General features: G+C 40.8%; 1 long non-coding RNA gene across 2 annotated transcripts; it reads left to right on the top strand.

Annotated features, from left to right (window-relative positions):
• Nucleotides 1-1,600: 1,600 nt before the first annotated feature.
• Nucleotides 1,601-12,293, top strand: LOC112436421 (uncharacterized). Of its 2 annotated transcripts, XR_013094057.1 has the most exons (4): nucleotides 1,601-2,084; nucleotides 2,821-2,884; nucleotides 4,353-4,493; nucleotides 6,932-12,293. It is a non-coding gene; the product is annotated as an uncharacterized LOC112436421 (long non-coding RNA). The 2 variants fall into 2 exon arrangements; XR_013094056.1 differs by having other exon boundaries at nucleotides 4,353-12,293.
• The last annotated feature ends 1,910 nt before the right edge of the window (nucleotides 12,294-14,203 follow it).

Here is a 14,203-nt window from a genome sequence, read left to right on the forward strand (position 1 = left end):
TGGAAATGTGTATTTCAGCAGGGAAGAATCAGAATTGAAATAAAGTGGTGTAAAGCACATGAATTATATTTTGTGTGTGTGTGTGTGTGTGTGTGTGTGTGTGTGTGTGTGTGTGTGTGTGTCCATCCATCCAATTTTTTTGGAACCCTCCAGTCTCTTACAGTATGTTACTGTTAACTGAAATTACGGTAAATTACGACCTGTTAAAAGAGTAAATGACCGCCTGTTAGGACACGGTATCCTCTAGCAGAGATGAATATTTTTGGTACTGATGATGCGTGATAACGGTAAGTTACTGGTTAATTTATTGCAGTTTATTACCTTGCAGCGGGCTTACAGTGACATACCGTGAATAAACGGTAGTATACCAATTTCTTAATCACAGTATGATGTTACTTTGTTGACGTAATTTACGACATAACGACATAACGGTATCTCACTGACATAACTGTCGCCAGTGAGATACCGTAAAAAAGGCTACGGTGCGTTACCATAATTTGTCCAAGAGTATTATACCACACCAGCAAAAAACGGTATCATCCTGCAGAAAGGTAAGCTACCGTAACACGGCGTCACGGTATGACGCTGGCAGCAGTGACGCCAGTATGTTACCGTAAAGTGGCGATGAAAAGTCTAACGGTGCAGATACACGGAGTAATCAGAAAAGTTTAGCATGAATCTGGACATTAGATTTAAGTTTTAAGCTTATCAGATATCACTTGTTAGAAGCTCCTTACCGTTTGAAGAAATCTCTTCTCAATCTGCTGTCCTTTTCTGCTTGCATCTTTTTTTTTTCATCTAACACTGACGTTATTCCATGTTAATTATTTTTTCTCCGTGAAAAACACAGCAACTCATCCCGGGGTGCCAGGAAGTCGAGCTGCGGATCGCAACAGAAAACTTTTCAAACTGATTGCAGGTTGATCCAGGTATACATTTGAAACAGGTTCTCCTCGGTGACGTGACAGTCGGAACGCATCTGCATAACCATGGTTACAGGGGGACGCTTTGGAGCTCTGCTGCTCAGCAGCAAAATATTTCAGATCAATATGTAAATACTCCAACTCTAAAACCAAGTAAAATAAATATGCTGCATATGTGTATATTGCGTTCATGTGTGTGTGTGTGTGTGTGTGTGTGCGCTGCGTGGTGACGTAGGCGCGTGCATGTGTGCCCCGGTCACAGCTCCTTTCAGCATGGCCGGAGGTAAGTCACTGCCACTTTGCTCGCAGCTAATTAAAGTTTGTTCAGATCCCAAGCTGCAATGTGAATACAGCCAAACCGCCGCGTTTTTGTTTGTCATTAAGAGACTCATTCGGGATAAGTTTTGTGGAGGGCGGAGTTCACTAATATACGCTTATAATGAGTTTTAGCCGAGAACGCAGCTAAAATGCTAGCATGCTAAGTTAGCCTGATTGCTAGCGGCTACTCGCGGCAGTCTTTTTTTAACAGCATGCACTCTTTTTTTCCTTCGTCAGGAGAGGTGTACTGGCAGTCGCGTGACACACACAGATCAGACACATATTTCTGTGTTGCAGGTATGGAGATGTTCTTATGTTTTGGAGATGCAGTCTTTCAGTCATTGTTTTTATAAGTACAGTGTTGTACTGCCTGTTAGATGGCGGTTATTAATATAATTGTACTGAAGTATAATGTTTGAACTATAAGTACCAGAATATTGGGTCCTGGTTATTGAATTGTATTTATCTGACTGTTTATTTGTTTTTGAATTATTTTGTTTATTGTTCTTATAAGTTGTTTTTGATGTTTTTTCAGTGACATATTATTTATTTTGTGCTTTTTGTTTTTGAGAGCTTAAGTTAATGTTTTAAAACAATTTGTTGTATTTGATTCATTATATTATTGTAGTGTTAATGAAGCTGCAGACACAGCTGCTTTCAGCATGGCCGGAGGAGAGGTGTACTGGCAGTCGCGTGACACACACAGATCAGACACATGTTTCTGTGTTGCAGATGTGCAGTAAAGAGCCAAAGACCCAGTACTGTCTCCTGCCTCTTACTTTCATGCCAGAACACAACGCAAGAACAACAGGCGTAACACATGAACGGGTTACACATACTGAGGTGAGTTGTTGAGGATATGTCGAGCTGTCGATAAGCACGGCTGTTTCTGTGCTCTTATATACTGTTAGCCTGTTTTGCTGGCGTTAGTGAAGCTGTTTTCAACTGGATGTAACATTGTTGAACTCTGATGATTAATGAATAAACTCTCGATGTGACGACGTGAGCATGTAATTGTAACCCTGTGTTCATTTAGTCGTTTGATACCGTTTAATATCCAGCACATCTATTGGGTGTTTTATAACATGCCCTGGAATCATTTTAAGTTTTACAATGCCGGTGATTTACGACTCTTTCGCGACAGTCAACTGTGGCGTAAACTCTGGCGGGTCTCAGAGCTAGCTTATGTGAGCCAGCAGTGACATCTATACATGCAGTAGCCTTAAAATACTGATTATTTATTCTCCTGCTAGGTAAGAATTTGTGTTTTATACGTTTATTGTCACATTGTGCGCCATGTTATTGTTTCGGTGAAATGAATTTCTACAATGGCGGACTTAGACAAAATAGTGTTACTGTTAATTTGACTCTCTGCAGTGTTTAAATGCTTACACATACACACACACAGTTACTGTCCCTCCACACGTATCAGTTCTGCTTCTATGCCCCATCTTTGTTTACTCTTTCCCACCCAACAAGTGCATAAATAAGATGTTAAAAACGTCATCATCATATCAAACATGATCGATTTGGGGGGAGTTTGTTTGGCACATGCTGACTGCATTCTAATTATAACCAGAAGAGGAGGCGAGAGCAGAGAACGAGAGTGCAGCAGTTTGGTGAAAGGAACAGGTGAAGAAGAGGTGAGCATCCAAGAGACGAGCAAGAGGACTGTTTCAAAGCAGACATTATGGCACAATAAAAGCTGTAAGAGCAGAGATTCATTCATATCTTTACTATTTTTCTTTAGCTTCTACTCCCGCTGCTTACAATAAATCCGAGATAAAGAACAAACAAGAACAACTCACATGGCATTGATTGTTTAGTTCAGTGTCACTCTGTGATTGTTTGACATTTCATATAAATGTGACTCTAAAATATAGCCAATAATATTAAAAAGCTGCTGTTACTGAGTCAAACTTGAAGGATTATGATAAACTTCAGTTCTTACTGAATCTGTAACATTGCTTTTTTTAAAATTGTTAAATGACTTTTGTGTCACTGTGCACAGTGAAAAGCTCACCTGATGTAGTGGTGAGGCCATGTTCACCACTAGATGGAGACAACCTGGCACAGGTTTTTCTATGCACTAAATTTCACCCTGAAAAGCCTTGGTGGGAATTGTTGTTTCATAGAAAGTAAAGGAAAACATGTCTTGAGGACTTTTTCCAGTGTTTTCAAAATTGTGTTTTTCACATACACATCAAAACTTCACACAGACAAACACACACACAAAACAACAAAATATGTCAATTAGGGAGGGCAGAGAGCGCAGCAACAAAAACTAATGGCTACATTTAGAGTAATGTTTAAAAATGACTTCATTTAGCAGGATGTTGCTTTTTTCTCTTCTTATTCTTTCTTATACTGAACCTTCATTTGTTTTGTATAAGATGGTAATTTTTAAGACACCTCTGCCTAACTACAGTGAACTGACCTAATAATATGCTCTGGTCGTCATTTTACACAAGGTGTCACATCCATGAAACCTACACCACTAACCAGCATCAGTCCTTATTAGATTATTCTGTTATTATATGTTACCTTATATATGTAATCAAAGTAGTTGAATTAGAATACTGCTGTAGATCACATTATACCCTTTAATATAGAGTGTGTGAGCTGTATGTAGTTTAGTTCTCATTATACTTTTGAGTTAACAGAACATATTCACATATTAGTTCATTAGATAAATGTGCATCACTCTGTATCCTTGATCTGCTGGGAATGTGTTACACTGTTTTCTTGACATGCTTAATTGTTGAATCATGAAGAGAAGGTTGTAAGCAGGAGACTCTGTGTCTAAAGACAGGGGAGATAGATAGACCACATTCCACACCCCCACCTTACAGAAAGCAGAGAAACAACTGCCGAGGTCATAACTTAGGCGCTGTAACAGAGAAAAAATTTGATGTTTTGGCTTTTACGACTAGCTGGGGGCCACTAGAGACTATAAAAAGCTGAGCAACCCGTCACCATTTAGAGACATGTGCCTGACCCTCTGGTAGCATCTCTCCCGTCCGGACGTTGTAATGCTCTGACTGTTGAATTGTATGGAAATAAATGATTGTTGATTGAGCATTGATACACCGAGTATTGTCCTTCCTTCAGCCCAAAGATTCAAAGAATTGGGAGATTTCAGCAACTTGGTGCCGTGTGACCCGGATCTTTGGTGTGCTGAGGAGGTGCAGATTTGACCTTTGGTGAGATCGTGAGGCGAGGTGAACAGAGGACCGGTCCAAAAATAAAAAGGTAAGCACAGCCTGTTGTATTATAAATACCAAATGTGCATATTGGGCTTTCCAAATTAATCTGTTCGCTGAGTCACATGTATTTTCACAGTAAATTTGTCGGTGTCTGGTTTTTGGCGCAAGATACTAACAACATAAGTTGAGGCTGAATTCCAGTGTGTTAAATAAACTGCTTCTACCGAGATACTAATAACATACTACGTTGGACTAGTTGCAGCCACTTTACCTTCCACATTTAATTTTGTCTAATACTGGCTTCTGTAGCAATAATAAATTAGAATTTCTTCTGAAGACGCGGCCATTAGTTCAGTACATTGAAGTCGAGGTTTGAAGTTTGTTTATGGTGTCGGTTACGTCCTGGCTCTTGCCGGCTATGAAATAGAAGTTGATTTAAGGAAAAGCAGATGCTGGCTTCACGGTGCGGTTGAACACTGGCAACGCGAGAGCGAAACACGTCCGTAGGTTTGGTTTATGATACGGCCGTGTTCCGGTGGTGCGGCCGTGAAGTGCAGTAGTGGTTGGTGCTAATTTTAGTACATTGAACAGAGGCTTGACGGTGGTTTGTGGCGTCAGTCGAGTTTTTTTTTTTAAGGGCTGCGGTCATAAAACAAAGTAAAATTTTACTTGCCAAGAAGTACATAGAGCAAAACCTGGTTTATGATGTCGGGTATAACTTCGGGGATGCAAGCATCACTTTTATGATGCGACTTTGCCCCGTTGTGGCGGTCATAAGCGCAGAGAAAGGGGTATTTTGGTCTATGGTGCAGTGTGCTTCAGAAGATCTAATAGTTGAGCTCAGAGGTTTCTGTGCAAATTTCTGCTGATGAGGAGCGCTCTCTGTGTGTCTCACTGATGGTGAAACGCGCTGTGTGTGTAAGGCGCGCTCTGGCTGTGGGTGAGGCGCGCGCTGAGTGTGCTTTTTGTGTGTGTGAAGTCTGAACACAGTGACAGTGACGGTTGATGTGTTTGATTAGGAGGACATTAGAGCAAATACACATTTTAGGATCAAAGGTTGATGCCTAGTGTACCTGTGGAACTTTGCCCTAGGAGTGGCGACCCTCCTGTCCGGGGACGCTTGGCCAGGACCGGCGGCGTCCGGGTGCCGAGGTGGTGACTTGGGGAGGTGAGGGCCCCCGCATAGCTACGGAAATAACACTGGAACGGCCGTGTAATCACGGGTTCACATTTATTTCCGGACTAGAACAAGACACATTTTGCGAACAAACGTTGAGTCTAGATTAGTAAAGAAATATAAAAAGGTTGAATTCCTCGTTTCAGTGGTTGAAATTGTTGTGTGCCTGTCCCCTGACGAGTGTGAAATTAAAATAAAGAGGGAATTTGGAGCCACATGGAGATAGACGGGCATAATTGGGTGTATTACTCTGTGGTGTAATAAAAATAAAAAGGAGAGATAGTAAGAGGTGTGCAGTGGAGAATTATGGAGGAGTAGAGAGAGGAATGTGTTGGGAGACTGGCGTACAGTTTACGCTGTCAAGGTAGGCGTGTTGCCTGCTTATCGGTTTAACATGTGATGAAAATGAAATTAAATAAATCTCTTAGTGTGTTAATACAGGAAGCTGCGGACCTGGACCAACTGCCCCCACAAGCACAGCGGCCGAAGCAAAATTATAGGTAATGGGAACCACACCCAGCACGAATCAGCAGCTGTGAAAAAGACAGCAGCGAGGAGAGAATTAGAGGAGAAATTAAGAGAAGTTTTAACACATAAAATTGGGGCCAACGGACTTGTGGAGGTTGGGAAGGCGTCCGGAGCATCACAACAAAAAGGTGAAACAAAAACACACACAAGCAGAGAAATCTGAGAGAAAGGCTCCTTTTAAGGTAACGCCTAGTTTGAGAAAAGATAAAATTAACCTGCTTTTATACAAATGCACATACACGCAATGAAGAAACAGCTTACACTCATGAACACGTGAAGATTTTCCAGCAAGGTTAAAGAAAAATTAACATACTTAAATGATGAAGTCTATACATTACTGACAAAGAAACCCTCTGGGTTGCAGGACAACAATTTAACTAAAAAAAAAAAAAAAAAAAAAAAAGGAACACTGGTCTAACCAACCAGGCAAGACGCAACAAATTTAGTGGTTAAAAGATTCAAATTGTGACATGTTTTCTGTTGATTGATTAATAAAAGTGATTACTGAATGAAAGAAAGTTCCTTTTTTGGGCTTTTAAACATGATCTTAAGAATTTTAACATATACCGGTGTTGTCCTGTCAACTTGGTGGGTTAGGAGTTGATTATATCGGGAGACAAAAAACAAAAAAAGGGGGAGAGAAGGCTGACACAGGGCCTGGCCCCATTGCCTCCCCTCTGAATAACACAGCCAACACAACAACATTTTCCTGTTCGTTTGTTTTTGTTTTTTGTTTGTTTTTGTTTTGTTTTGTTTTTTCTATACATATTTAATTACAGGCTGCTTTGCCGGCCCTGAAAGCCGAGGCTGACTGGACTCCTGCTCTCCCCCATACGTGACACTGACCAAATGCTGCAACAGCTGGACCCACAACAACGACCTGAGAATGTCAACAGACCTGCAGGAATGTGATCTCATGCAGCCGAGACGGAGAGCACTAAACCTAAGGCCCGTTTCACTACACGGGGGAAAATTCCCAGACTGCGTCAGCTGACAGAGCTGTAAAGAGACGCCCGCCAAGCCCGAATGAAAAGTAAGGCCGAGCGAAAGAATGCTGACCTTGATAACTTTGCATTCACACTGTGCAGGACAGTGATGGACCAACACGGATGATCGGGTGGCGAAAAAGGGCGTGACCGAGACAAGAGGAGTAACTGAGGACAGAAGGCACCTCAGAATGGACAAAAACACAGAAGAAGATGCAGGTTTCACCTGCGGTGAACATCGACACTGGAGAAAGGACTGCCCCAATTGGGGTCAGAACCAGGACGGACTGAATTTTGAGCAGCAGCAGCAGCAATGGTCGCAAACAAACTGAAAAAGGAGGGGGGGGCAGGACCCCAGGGCATGCTTCAGGCCGTGGTTTACCCAGAACACCAGAACAGGAAAGTGATGAACACAAACACCCACACAAACACACACATCTACATGCACTGACTCAGAATGAAGAGAAACAAACACACACACACACACACACACACACACACACACACACACACACACACACACACGTCTCCAAACACACAGATTCAGAATGAAGTGAAATACACACATGAACACGTGCACTCGTTGAGTGAGTGAGAAATGACATATACACACACACACACACACACATTGGAATGCTGATTCACTGAGAAGTGATCCACATACACACACACACACACACGCTGATGCAATGAAGAACGCTTTGCTTATGCTGATATGCAAAATGCTGCACACAAACATCCCAATGCATAATTTTTATGAGGAGCCATTGATTACTTAGAATGTGTTATATGTCACCTAGAAGGCATTTATGTAGATTTTAGGAATAAGGTCTAAAACGGTTTGGTTATGAAAACAATGTCTGTGCGTGATGTCTGTTTATGGCTCAAGGCCTTGACTGAATTCTTTGCTGTGCTTCACACAGCCCTGATGAGGAACAGTGGCACAGAGTGAAAATGATGAATTAATAGTGTAAGTTTTAGGTCGGAGTACGGCATTTTCTGTGATTGAGTTTTAATTCAAGGAGGAACAAAAGGTGTTACGGCACCTGAGGTTCTCATTCCCACACAATATTGTCCCGGCAGGAAGCAAAATGTTCCTGTGAATTTCTGGTTGATTGTTTGGTTTTGTTTAGCGCTAGCTTGATTTTATCAGTGAGCTTTGGCTTGTGTTCTTTCTCGTAAGCGAGCGAGAGAGGGATAGTTTTATGCTTGGACATGTCTGCAACGGGCCCTAGTTTGTGTTATTTTAGTAGTATTTTGTTGGTTATGTCTGTTTTCGTGTTTGTTACAGTGCACTGGAGAAAAAAACATCTGAGAGGTGTGATCCACCGGTGGTGATATGTTGATATTTTGTGAGTTCATGATTTAACAATCAGCTCTTTAAACCAGGCCTGAAAGATTGAAATTTAAAGCGCTATGAAATATTCTTACAAAAACAGTTGCAAAGTGTGTTTCTCCATGATTGTAATTGGCTTGGGAGAAATTCACTTATAGGGAACACTGATCTAAAAGGATTGCACCGAGTCAATCCGGCCCAAAAAACCAACAAGGAATTGTTTTCCTTTTAAAATGATGACGTCATCTTGCTGGTGATGGATGCTCGAATAGGTTGCGCGTGAGACTCCATTATCAGCAACATCTGGTATGAATGTGTGTGGAGGTATGCATGTGAATGGACTGTGATGGACTGACGACTAAAAGTTTTGACTGACTTGATACTGAGACAATGACTGCACCCACTTTAGGATTCGTAAATGCCAATAAACAATTCATAAACAATTCACCCAGCCGACAAGAGAAGGGTGGATGCTTCGCTTTGTTTTGTTTTGTTTTTTCAGGAGCAGGAGGATAAGAGAGACTGGAGGAGGAGACTCTAGCTTCACATAAGTATGAACTGCAGACTTAACACTGTGGTTGCTGATTTTGAGTTACTGATGTTTGCATTAAGAAAACTGTGCTATATTAGCTGTGTTTTGAGTAAGGTATCATGTTATATTATTGGGAATGCCAAATGCTACAGTGGAGAAGACTTTTTATACCACTCATGACTGGAATATGTTACTATTAACCATAGCAGGCCACTGTAAAAAGTCAATTAAATTTTATAGAGGAAAATCGCCAAAATTGAACAATACCTATGAATGACTGGCCACATTCAGAATAGAGATATGCAATAATAAACATTGGTCCACATGATTTAGGTTCTCACTTGAAATAGTAAGTTATTAAATGTAGAATATAATCGACAGGGACATTTGATAGGATGTGGTACTGCAAAAGAACAAGAGCAAAGTAAATAAAGAAAATATTGTGTTTAGTTTGGATAAATTCAAATTAAAATGTACCATTACACTCAGAGGATCAATATGGAATAAAACATATGCAAAATTTGTAGGAAGTACATGACTGGTAACTGTTCTGTCCTGAGCGTTTGTTTCTAGAGCACCCACTTGACCACACCAACAGTTTCTCGCCACCGAGGAGGGGTACTTGCAAAAAGAATAAAATAAAAATCTGAGTTTAACAAAACATTTTAAATGCAAATATCAAGATTACCTTTCTTTTTCCATGAAATGTGCTTGTGGGCACGCCAGCCATTTTGAAAAGGTGGGCAAAACAATTGGCAAGGCCACACCCCCACACATGTGATAAAAGGTACTGTTGCCCTCTCTAAGAAACATCAGGAATTAGAGGAGTGGCAAGTAGAGTATGCGAGCTACAAGCAAAAACTAAAATGTGTACTACAGTGTGCAAAAATGAAATACTGGGTCATCAGGGGGTCATGAGGGACATTTATAAAACTAAAAGTCCCACTAACCTTAAAGTGCACTTGAAAAGCCCACACAAGAAGGTTAACCTAGCTTACCTAGAAGACCTCATCAGGGGGAGCACACTCCCCCTCCTTGAAGAGCTCACCCACTCAACCCGCATCCCCAGAAAACAGCTAACCCCAGATAAGGCAGCGTGATGTATCCCGAGACAACAGGACTGGGACATCTAAATAAAGGTGTGAAACAATCGCCTTCAAAAGGTTATCAATTCACTTCAACCAAAATTAGGACCACTCGGTACGGCAAGAGTTAATAGTTATTAGTCTCAACACCCAAGGATAATTAGAAGAGCATGACTGATATGATGGAACTGGGATTTTGTTACACTTAATTTTTGCAAAACACAAACAAAACTAAATTGAAACTAAGGATTTTCAGAAAATAAAAACTAAACTAAACTAGCAAACAATTGGTTAAAACTGATGAAAATTGCAAAACTATTACAACCCTGGTCCAGACTAAGATGGTGTTGGACATCTTCAGGGCAGAAAAGGGTTGGTGTGACCAAGGTGTGGTTTGGCTTGTTGTATGTACATTTCAAAATGTTACAGCTCTGGATGGACCAGTTACCAGGGCATGGAAGGATGACAGACTTTATTACATGAGGAGAAGGGACATTTTCGGGATCGAAGATCCTCAGGGATGACAAGGCTGGAGCAACGGTACTCGAGAGAAGAATTTCTGATATTTTCTGAGATATGATGTCACCAACCTTCTCTTTTAATTGTCTAGCTCCAATGAATTGACACATGGGAGTGTGTCAAAAAGGGGGAAGTTGAGTCCGAGCATCAAACAATGGACTATGAACATCTTATGACGTTATTTCTGTGTTTAATAATTTAGCTATGGTAAAACTTAAGCTTATAATGTGTTAGACTTAGAAAGGGTTCACTAATTTTTGATTTCTTTTACACACACATAGATTATGATTAGAATAGGTCCTGAACATAATATTTTAAACCAAATTTGAATCATTAGAACAACAATGGATAACAATATTAGATTATCAAGGCTAGGGAGAGAGGTGTTTTGGTTTTCTGTCTCTTGCAGAGAAAGGAACAGACACCAGACGGGGACCCGGAGATGTGAGGACCCTTCACAGCAGAGACAGATGTAGGGACTGCCGAGACAGCAACTGGGGTCAAGTGTCATGACGTTTGGGCTCCTGGAGAAGATGGATCCCACAAACACAGCAATAACCATGAAGGGGTTGGCGAAAACCAGGAACACCAGACCAACGAGGTTCGAGAGGCTCTTGGCAAAAAGGGGGACACGCCGGTGAACCCAAAACACACAGATCCTTGTTTGAAATCGGGGCAGAATAATCCCCAGAACTGTGCAATGACTAAAGGGTGGTCTAACCCCGGAGGTCGAAGAAAGAAGCTGAGAATCACCCAACTGGAAGACACTGGTAGCTGCAGCAATAAAAATAAAGGTTAAAAGCTCCTTAGACAGAGGTTCTAGTCTAAGTACATTTGAAAGGTATAAGGGGGCATTAAAATGGGAGTGGAAAACTGGAGCACCAAAATAAAGCTGTGGGAGAATTGGGGAGTGATGGGAGAGTCATCTGTAACTGCTGTTATGGTTGTAAATCTAACTTTGCTTGCATCTGAACTGCGTGAACACAGAGGTCATCCCACATATGGTCCACCCGTTAAAGGGGGACAGAGGGCCTCAGGATCAAGAAAACTTGGACCTTGCGACCCTGGAGTGCATGTTGTAAGTGATCTCTTTCAGAGATCAAAAGGGGGAATTATTAGATTATTCTGTTATTATATGTTACCTTATATATGTAATCAAAGTAGTTGAATTAGAATACTGCTGTAGATCACATTATACCCTTTAATATAGAGTGTGTGAGCTGTATGTAGTGTAGTTCTCATTATACTTTTGAGTTAACAGAACATATTCACATATTAGTTCATTAGATAAATGTGCATCACTCTGTATCCTTGATCTGCTGGGAATGTGTTACACTGTTTTCTTGACATGCTTAATTGTTGAATCATGAAGAGAAGGTTGTAAGCAGGAGACTCTGTGTCTAAAGACAGGGGAGATAGATAGACCACATTCCACACCCCCACCTTACAGAAAGCAGAGAAACAACTGCCGAGGTCATAACTTAGGCGCTGTAACAGAGAAAAAATGTGATGTTTTGGCTTTTACGACTAGCTGGGGGCCACTAGAGACTATAAAAAGCTGAGCAACCCGTCACCATTTTGAGACATGTGCCTGACCCTCTGGTAGCATCTCTCCCGTCCGGACGTTGTAATGCTCTGACTGTTGAATTGTATGGAAATAAATGATTGTTGATTGAGCATTGATACACCGAGTATTGTCCTTCCTTCAGCCCAAAGATTCAAAGAATTGGGAGATTTCAACAGTCCTACAACTTCACTCTCAAAATTAATAAATTCTGGGACAAGCAGAAACTGTATTTTTAGCGGTGCATTTTGCTGCAGGCCAGACTGCTATTAAATGCTCTCCTAAAGAAATAATTCCTTTGTAGCACCACTTCGTCTTGGTTCAGAAGAGATGTCCTGGATATACGTGATAATGTAACACATTATCACAGTTTAGCGCGTTGGGTTGTGTTTTTAAAGCGATTGTTATGTTTTAAAGCTTTGTAATGCGACAGGTGCGATAGCCGACACCACACCTTCACCTGACGTACAACGTGACGTATGACGCACACGTCGGGTATTCACTTTCAAAACAAAAATGGGGATAGAAAATAGAAAATATTGCTCGAGGTGGTTAATGCTCCTTTCGCTGGTTGCCAACCACCATTAAATAACAATAAGAAGAAAATATTGATCTGCTTCTCTTAGTTTTGCACGTTTAAGCTGCAATTCAGACTCAAACAAAGCTGCAAAGCAGGAGAACAACATGGCCATCAACTATTCTGTGCCACAGATTCAGTTCGCTGCAGCACAGAGTGATGATGAGACCGTTAACATGTGCAACTTAGAAGTAGTCAGAGGTAACTGGATGTTCAATGGGATTAGATGCAAGGTTGATTGGATTATATCTGAAGATCATATGCTATTCGTGATAACTCTGCTAGACTCCAAATTGCGGCTCATCCATGCGGGAGTATCCCAAAATTAAATGAAACCACTTAACACTATTTCCCTAAAATGGACTGACATGGGACACATTAAAGTTGGATCGGAACCAGCTAATCAGTCTGAAGGTAAGTGTTTTTTTCACTTATTCGAGAGAAGTCCGAAATGCGTTCTTAGTACTGTTTGTTTTGACTTTTAAGCTACCCTACCAGGATATTTTCATTCAAAGACAAAATGTCAATATCTATGAATGTGGAGACTCAAAAGACTGGTTAGGTAATAGTTGCCGATGGATTTATGAGACTTGATAGAAACTTGGACGTTTGCAACAGGTGAATCGGTGAACTACCGAGGTTGCGCCCAAATGCTTAAAGCTGTTAGCTGGTCAGTGTTTTCAGGTGTGCTTGTACTACCTGTACGGTGCGGAGTGCTGACTAAGTCATGTTAAACCCATTAAAGCGTCGAGCTCAAATATCTTTTCATTTTTGTGCACTGTTCTCTTGTTGGCACACATTTTCTGTTTATTGAAGCCTTTTGTGAATAATTTTGATCATGTAAAAACTGGGAATTGGTCCCTATTGACAATACTCTTATTTTTTGCATTGCATATGTCCTTTAGCAAAGGTAATTGGTCACTGAACTTTTTGCAACTGTGTATTTCTAAATTTTGTGGCTTCAGTGCACACAAATTTATATTGTTCAGCTTGCATGTTAAAAGCCTGCCAAGCACCCCAAGGCTGATTATGCTTGGTAAGAAGTCATTTATGAAATAGAGCTGATTAGACCATATTAAAATTTCTGTTTGGCACAGGAGCTTTTCGTGGACACAGGTATCCAGTCTCTGTTTTGTTAGCTCAAATTTCTGTAATTTCCTTTATAAACCAAGGTTGTTGGACATGTGTCTCAGTGAATCCAGCAAAGTAACAATATCAAATTTCACATTACATATTACTGATCAACATAGTAGTCTAGCTACACCAACAGCAGGAATACTGAAGTCAATACTGTAAAGTTTAACAGCAGCACAAACTATAAACTCCAAAATAACCATACAGTTGATTCACCTCCGGTACTTTAACTGGGCTGACTCTTTGTTAGGTGTGTTTAATGGGCAGAATAATTCCCAATTATGTACAATTATAATATGTTAAAATGGACTTATGTAC

The sequence above is a fragment of the Maylandia zebra genome, linkage group LG18 (genome assembly GCF_041146795.1).
Source record: "Maylandia zebra isolate NMK-2024a linkage group LG18, Mzebra_GT3a, whole genome shotgun sequence".
Classification (NCBI taxonomy): domain Eukaryota; kingdom Metazoa; phylum Chordata; class Actinopteri; order Cichliformes; family Cichlidae; genus Maylandia; species Maylandia zebra.